Raw genomic sequence first — 7270 nt, forward strand, 5'->3', positions numbered from 1 at the left:
AGTCAAGTTTCAGGTTTGGCTGTTCACAAGGTGACATTACAGGTGAACTATTACAGGTGAGCTATGTAGAGGAGATACCATCACAGAATGTGTGCCTTGAGGACAGTTTTTTTTTGACAGTGAAGGAAGGGAATATTTCCCTATATAATCAGTCTCTATTTACTCATGCTGCTGTTGATGTTTAAAGCTGAACTGCAGGCACAAAAACAATCATTTAAATATATTCTTCGATACACACTAAGGATATACATTCTCTTTGGGTATGCTCACCCACTACAGCAGGGGTGGGCAAACTATTCAGCTGTGGTGAAACTGCAAGTCCCGTCATGCATCTGTGTCTGGGAGTCATGTCTGTGAGAATCTTGCAATGCCTCATGGGATTTGTAGTTACACAACAGCTGGAGTTGGCCCACCCTGCGTACAGGCTGCCTGCAGAAAACTAAAGGAGAAAGGTGGGGCAAGACCAGTCACCCTGAATAAGTAGAGGGAGTAGTGACCGGTCTTTATTACAGGAAGCCCCTGCACAGAGACAAATCTTCACACTGGATACTACAGAGATCTGGAAGAAATACACAAAGCACACCAAGATTCAAGTAAGAATACACATGCCTCTTCTATTTAGACAATATTTGCTCTCAAGTGTTTCAAGTTTATGCCAGCCGTACATGGTTCACATTTTGGCTAAATCAAGCTGTGGGTGGCCCTGTTGGGCCAAAATGCCTTAATGAAATAAAAATGTAAAATGCTAGCTAATATACTGACCACCAGTTTCCTTACTGCAGAGAGTAAGGTCACCATGCTTCTGTACAAGATCCCAGTGTATGCTGATACCATGATCCAGCACAGTGAACCAGATTTGAGCTTCTCATCATTCTGCAAGCTACTCATCCTTCTGAAGCTCATCAGAAGGATGGTGATATCACCCATGCCTAGGTGTCACAGGTAGAGGTCAAAGCGGAAGTAAAGTCATAAAACAAACTCTGATAGGTGGGCTTTGTATGACAGAAGAGACTCTATATATCTTTTTTGTTATAATTGCTCCTCCCTGCTTGTCCACATTTCTTTGCACTGAGACGCGCATTTGCAGATCAGTGCAGAAGCTCGAGATGAGGTCGGCCTGTGCCAGGATGAGATAACTCCTGTTCGTAGGCACGGGAGGTACAACATCTTGGTCAGGCCAACCAAGAGGCCGAAAATGCTAAGAAGAAGATTGAGAGAAAATGGAAGCGATGGAGGAGAGCACTGACTTTGCAGCGCTGGAGGGGATCACCTGCAAGGCTAAGTCTGCCATAATGTGTTAAAGGAGAACTATGGGGTTAAGGCTTTTCCCCATAGTTCTCCTTAGGGTAACGGGAGGACACAAACTAGCGTCCTCCCGTCACCCTAGGCTCAGTAGCTCGCGGTATACTGAGATGCCGCAGCTGAAGCGGATCCCGACAATTGTCCCGGGATCCGCCCAGCTGCGTGACTGACAGCTGGCTCTGCCTATCTAGAGGCAGGGCCAGCTGTACCCGCCCCCTCCCCCGTCCGATCCGCCAGTCAGCGCTGGCGGATCGGAGCGGGGGGAATCCAGCCCCTCCCCTGTCATGGCAGAGAGCCGTGACAGGATCGAGAGGTGAGCGAACGCCGGTATGTGTTCGCTCACCTCCCGATCTACTGAGACGACCTGTGACAGTTTCATTGTCACAGGTCTGCTAGAACTATGAGGTGAGTGGAAAGCACTCACCTCATAGTTCTCCTTTTAATATGCTGTGCATACTATCACATTATTAGTATTATACAAGATTTATAGAGTGCCAACAGTTTGGGCAGTCCTTTACAAAATATGGGGAGACAGTACAATTACAATACAATTCCATACGAGGGGATTAGAAGGACCCTGCTTGTGAGGGCTTACAATCGACAATCACATTATGACAAACACCTCTTGAGGGCCTTTGATTTGAATTTTGTGTTAGCGGTTTACTACCACTGTAACTTTTTTTACTTACTTAGTTTTCAATTTTAGTGCTGTGCTTTAGCATGCAGTAGGAAGCCCATGGTCAATATGTATTCTGCAAGGTTGTCAATAACTTTGCACAGGCAGTGAGTCAAATCTTCATTCTGTTAAAGGGTTATGGGCACTGCTGTTATCCAACACTTTGAACTATGTTGAGTTGTGTATCCCCCACTGGACATTTTGAATTCTCCCACCAGTCACTACTGTGTTCTTTAGTGAAATGAAGGCCCATGTTTTGAGGGGGGGATTTTATGTTGGTGATTTAAAAAATAAATACATAAAAAAGAAAATAGAAATAGAATAGAAAATACCTTCCTATTTCAAGCTATAGCCAACTGAAGTTTTCTAACACTGGCACAAAAAAGATCATGGGTATTATATAACCATGATAACAATAGGGCCATTCTGTATACTAATAATATTCATTAAAGAGCTCTTATTCTTAAATGCAACTTCTTGAGTGCAGTAACCAATAGCATCCAATCGGGCACTCTGCTGAAAGCATACCAGTACAAAGATGGATTCTGACCAGTTGTTATAACCTACTTTTTTTGTTTTGGATAGAGTAGGGGAGGGTTATAATGCCTTTCAGCTTTTTTTTGCCATCCAGGGAGATTTTCTTCCACTTCCTGTCTCATAGCTACAACAGGAAGTGAGAGGAAATGCCTCCAAAGTTAGGGAAATCCTGGGTAGGGATGGACAGTGGTTCATGTAAGTAAAACACCTTATTTATATATATTTTAGTCTAGTGGCAGAGTCGCTTGCTCATGCTTTTGGCTCCTAAAACCTTTTTTTTCTGTTACCATTGCCCTTGAAATTCTTACTTCTGATGGGAGTGAGTCGCTTGGCTTTAGCCCTTAAACCCTTTTTGGTTGCCCGGGTTTTGAGTTTCTAGCTGGTGGCCACATATCAGCATCTGTTGCTGACCACTATTATAGATTTCACTCTGGTGATTCTGTTCCAATGGTTGATGATGAATTCCCTGTTCAGAGAAAGGAAATTGGTCCTACCTAGATAGAATTTCCCTCTGAAGGATTCTGTTGTGGAACTAAGCTAATAGATTTGGTTCAGAGGATGAGAGCATAAGACCTAGGACCTGAATGAAGGGAGTACCTGTGCTGAATGTGCAGGTTCTGGACCTGGAGATGCAGAAAATTCAGGTTGTCTTTGAACAAAAAACCTTAAATGAACTGGTGTCTATGATCAAACTCGTGCAAAAAGTCAAGGTTACGCAGTACATCTGAAGACTTGGAAGCCATCTTAGGTCACTCAGCTCCTGAGCTTATGTTGCCTTGCCCAACAGGTTTTTGAGGTAGGAGATACTTGAGATGCCCCTGGTCCAGGACCTTGTACACATGTACACACAAACCTGTCAGAAAGAAGAGACAAGAAATTAAATTTTTTAATCTTGCAGATAACACTTTCTTCATTCCACGGCTGCCAAAATTCGGCTGATGCTTTTGATTTTGAGGTGTAAGAGACCCTAAAGTGACATTAAGGTCACAGTCGTCCAGCAGCTTTATGGACTTACCTTAAATTATGCCTCTTGATCCGATCATCTTCTTTCCACTTTTTTTCAGGAGTCCCTCCAGCACTGGTGACTTCTGAATCCCACTGTGCACGCTGCCGGGCTGCGTGCATTGACTTGACTGTCTCTGTTCTCCCAGCCGAAGATCTCGACTGCGCATGTGCCCACCCCATGATCCTTCACGGCCTCTGGAGAATCTTCAGATTTCCCTACAGGAGCGAGCGGCAGGGACACAGGTGTGTAATTACCTATTTGGTCACTTTTTAATTTTTTTATGTTTTTGCTTATATTTACTGCTGGCTAACAGTAGATATATGCAAAAAAACAAAACAAGACTTTCATTATACTTTAAAAGAGGTCTTCTGAGTATGAAAAGGACACATTTGTGTGCACAAAAAGAGGATGCACCTTTCAGCATAAGGGCTTACCATTGTGAGTGTGGAGAAGTGAGTACTCTTCCAACCTGTGGCATTCTTTATGATTACATATACATATACAGAAAATAATGGTTTGGCTTTTCTTCTCTTTTAATATGTCAGAAGGCTCTGACATACTCAGGAAGAGGTGTGGAAGAGTTTTTGACCTCTGGGGACTTCCTGCCAGTGAAGCACAACCCATAGGTCATAGAGATTTCAAAGTCCTCCTGCAGCATGTTTTTAACTGTTGAAAAAACTAAAGCGATCTGTATTTGAGGGATTGCATGCATATTATTTCCCAAATAGGTAGCAGAGATTGCATTTAAAAAAGGACAGTTTATTTCGGCTTTACAGCCTAACCACAACTCACATGAAGCCACTATGGCATTTGTGTTGTGAAAAATTGCACAGCTGTTAAATTCATATCCTATTGCCCAAACCTAGATGTGAACATTTCCTATCTACTGAATCATGTTGGGTTTTTTTTGTTTTGTTTTTTAAAATTTGAGCTGTTTGCCAACATTTTGCTTGACCCTGACTATTCTCGTCTTACAACTAACTCACTCTGTCAGTTCATTCAGTCTCCAGTTTTCCAAAGACACCTGCTCAAGTGTATGCCTCCATCCTGAAGCTATTGCCTTTAGGAAACAATCAATGGTTGTGTAGAATGCTAAAATTCAGAGTTAGGACTTACCGGTAACTCTATTTCCATTAGTCTTCCAGGGCAGCATCACGAGATGGAATCTCCTCCCCCACACACAGGAAACACGTCACTTAAACTCCTTAAAAGACCTTCCTCTCCTCCACTCCCTCAGTCATCACTATAACCGAAGGCAAGCTGGAAAAAGACAAGGCACATACAGGCAATACCACCACATTACATTAATACTACAAGCATCAATGGGCGGGCAGCGGGAAATAGAGTTACCGGTAAGTCCTAACTCTGAATTTCCCATAACGTCTTCCAGGACAGCATCACGAGAGGATAACCAAGAACTTACCAATTAGGGCGGGACCACAGCTTGTAGTACCTTCCTGCCGAATGCCTGATCTCCTGCAGTACTAAGATCTAGGCGATAATGCTTTGCGAAAGTGGAGAAACTCGACCATGTTGCCGCCTTACAAATCTGTTCCGATGTAGCACCAGCTCGTTCGGCCCAGGAAGTTGCTAAAGCACTATTTGAATGTGCCGTCACCAGAGACGGAGGAGGAACATTTAACACACCATAAGCTTCCACAATGGCCTGCCTCAACCACCTAGCTAAGGAGGACTTAGAAGCCTGCTTCCCCTTGGACTTACCCGAGAACAGTACAAACAGTGAGTCAGATCTCCGAAATTCCCTGGAAATCTTCAAGTACTGGAGCAAACAACATCTGACATCCAAACAGTTGAACCCTGATTCCCTGCTACCCACTGGCTTGGGACAGAATGTAGGTAATATGATCTCCTGCACCCTGTTGCACCTTGAAGCGACCTTTGGTAGAAAAGCCGGGTCCGTCCTAAGGACAACCCGATCCTCAAAAATAGATCCTCAAATCCTTAATGGATAGGGCCTGGAGCTCAATTACCCTACGGGCTGAAGTAATAGCTACCAGAAACACTGTTTTCAAGGTAAGGTTCCTAAGTGAGACGTCATCCAAAGGTTCGAAGGGAGCGGCTGTGAGAACCTGTAATACCGTTGACAAATTCCATTGGAGAACCGAACGGACCACCACTGGTCTAAGCCTTTCAAGGGCCTTGAAGAACCTGGCTATAAGCTGATCCTTAGCTAGCGACACCTGCAGAAAAACGCTGAGTGCTGATACCTGAACCCTCAGGGTACTAACTGCCAGTCCCATATCAGCCCCCTGTTGCAGAAAATCGAAAATGGCTGGGATTGCATAATCTCTATGATTACGGAGCCTCCATGAGCTGAAAATCTTCCATACTTTACCGTATATCCGTCTTGTTACCGGTTTACGACTAAACAAAAGCGTATTGATCACACCCGTGGACAGACACAGATCTCCGTGATGCTGTCCTGGAAGATTAATGGAAATAGAGTTACCGGTAAGTCCTAACTCTGAATTTTGGTTGCTGGGCCTCCAGTGCGTCCCTGCACCTTATTAGGAGAAGTAGGCCACCTCCCAGGTACACCTGCATGTAATTTATCCACTTCATTAATATGCTCACACTTGGAGACTCGGATACATAGAGTTAGGACCACACTTTGCAGAGGTGCCTTGACGCGGCAGTGTGGCTTCTACATATTTTTGGCCAAAAGTTTGTGCAACTAAACCTCTGATTTTAACGCATACTGTTGACAGGGCTACTTGTTTGGTTGCAGGCTGGCTGGCAGGTTGAGGCTGGGGAATTTTTGTGTTTTGTATTGTTGTAAGCCTTCCCAATGTGCGCCCTGCTATAAAGGCCGGTTATAGATTCATGCATGTACCATTTTTTCTAGTTTGACTATTTTGGGTTAGGGGGACGCACTGGAGTCCCAGCGTGCATTTTTGGTTGCTGGGCCTCCAGTGCGTCCCTGCACCTTATTAGGAGGAGTAGGCCACCTCCCAGGTACACCTGCATGTAATTTATCAACTTCATTAATATGCTCACACTTGGAGACTCGGATACATAGAGTTAGGACCACACTTTGCAGAGGTGCCTTGACGCGGCAGTGTGGCTTCTACATATTTTTGGCCAAAAGTTTGTGCAACTAAACCTCTGATTTTAACGCTTACTGTTGACAGGGCTACTTGTTTGGTTGCAGGCTGGCTGGCAGGTAGGGGCTGGGGGATTTTTGTGGTTTGTTTTATTGTGTTTTGTATTGTTGTAAGCCTTCCCAATGTGCGCCCTGCTATAAAGGCCGGTTATAGATTCATGCATGTACCATTTTTTCTAGTTTGACTATTTTGGGTTAGGGGGACGCACTGGAGTCCCAGCGTGCATTTTTGGTTGCTGGGCCTCCAGTGCGTCCCTGCACCTTATTAGGAGGAGTAGGCCACCTCCCAGGTACACCTGCATGTAATTTATCAACTTCATTAATATGCTCACACTTGGAGACTCGGATACATAGAGTTAGGACCACACTTTGCAGAGGTGCCTTGACGCGGCAGTGTGGCTTCTACATATTTTTGGCCAAAAGTTTGTGCAACTAAACCTCTGATTTTAACGCATACTGTTGACAGGGCTACTTGTTTGGTTGCAGGCTGGCTGGCAGGTTGAGGCTGGGGAATTTTTGTGTTTTGTATAATTTGAACCTTAGGACCTGCGGATGCCGCACTGGCCCCTGCCAGATCAGATCTGGTCTGTCTGGCAGGGTCCAAGGTGAGCGATCCGTGAGCGAA

Source organism: Nanorana parkeri, unplaced genomic scaffold (genome assembly GCF_000935625.1).
Source record: "Nanorana parkeri isolate BGI_ZX_2015 unplaced genomic scaffold, ASM93562v1 scaffold328, whole genome shotgun sequence".
Classification (NCBI taxonomy): Eukaryota; Metazoa; Chordata; class Amphibia; order Anura; family Dicroglossidae; genus Nanorana; species Nanorana parkeri.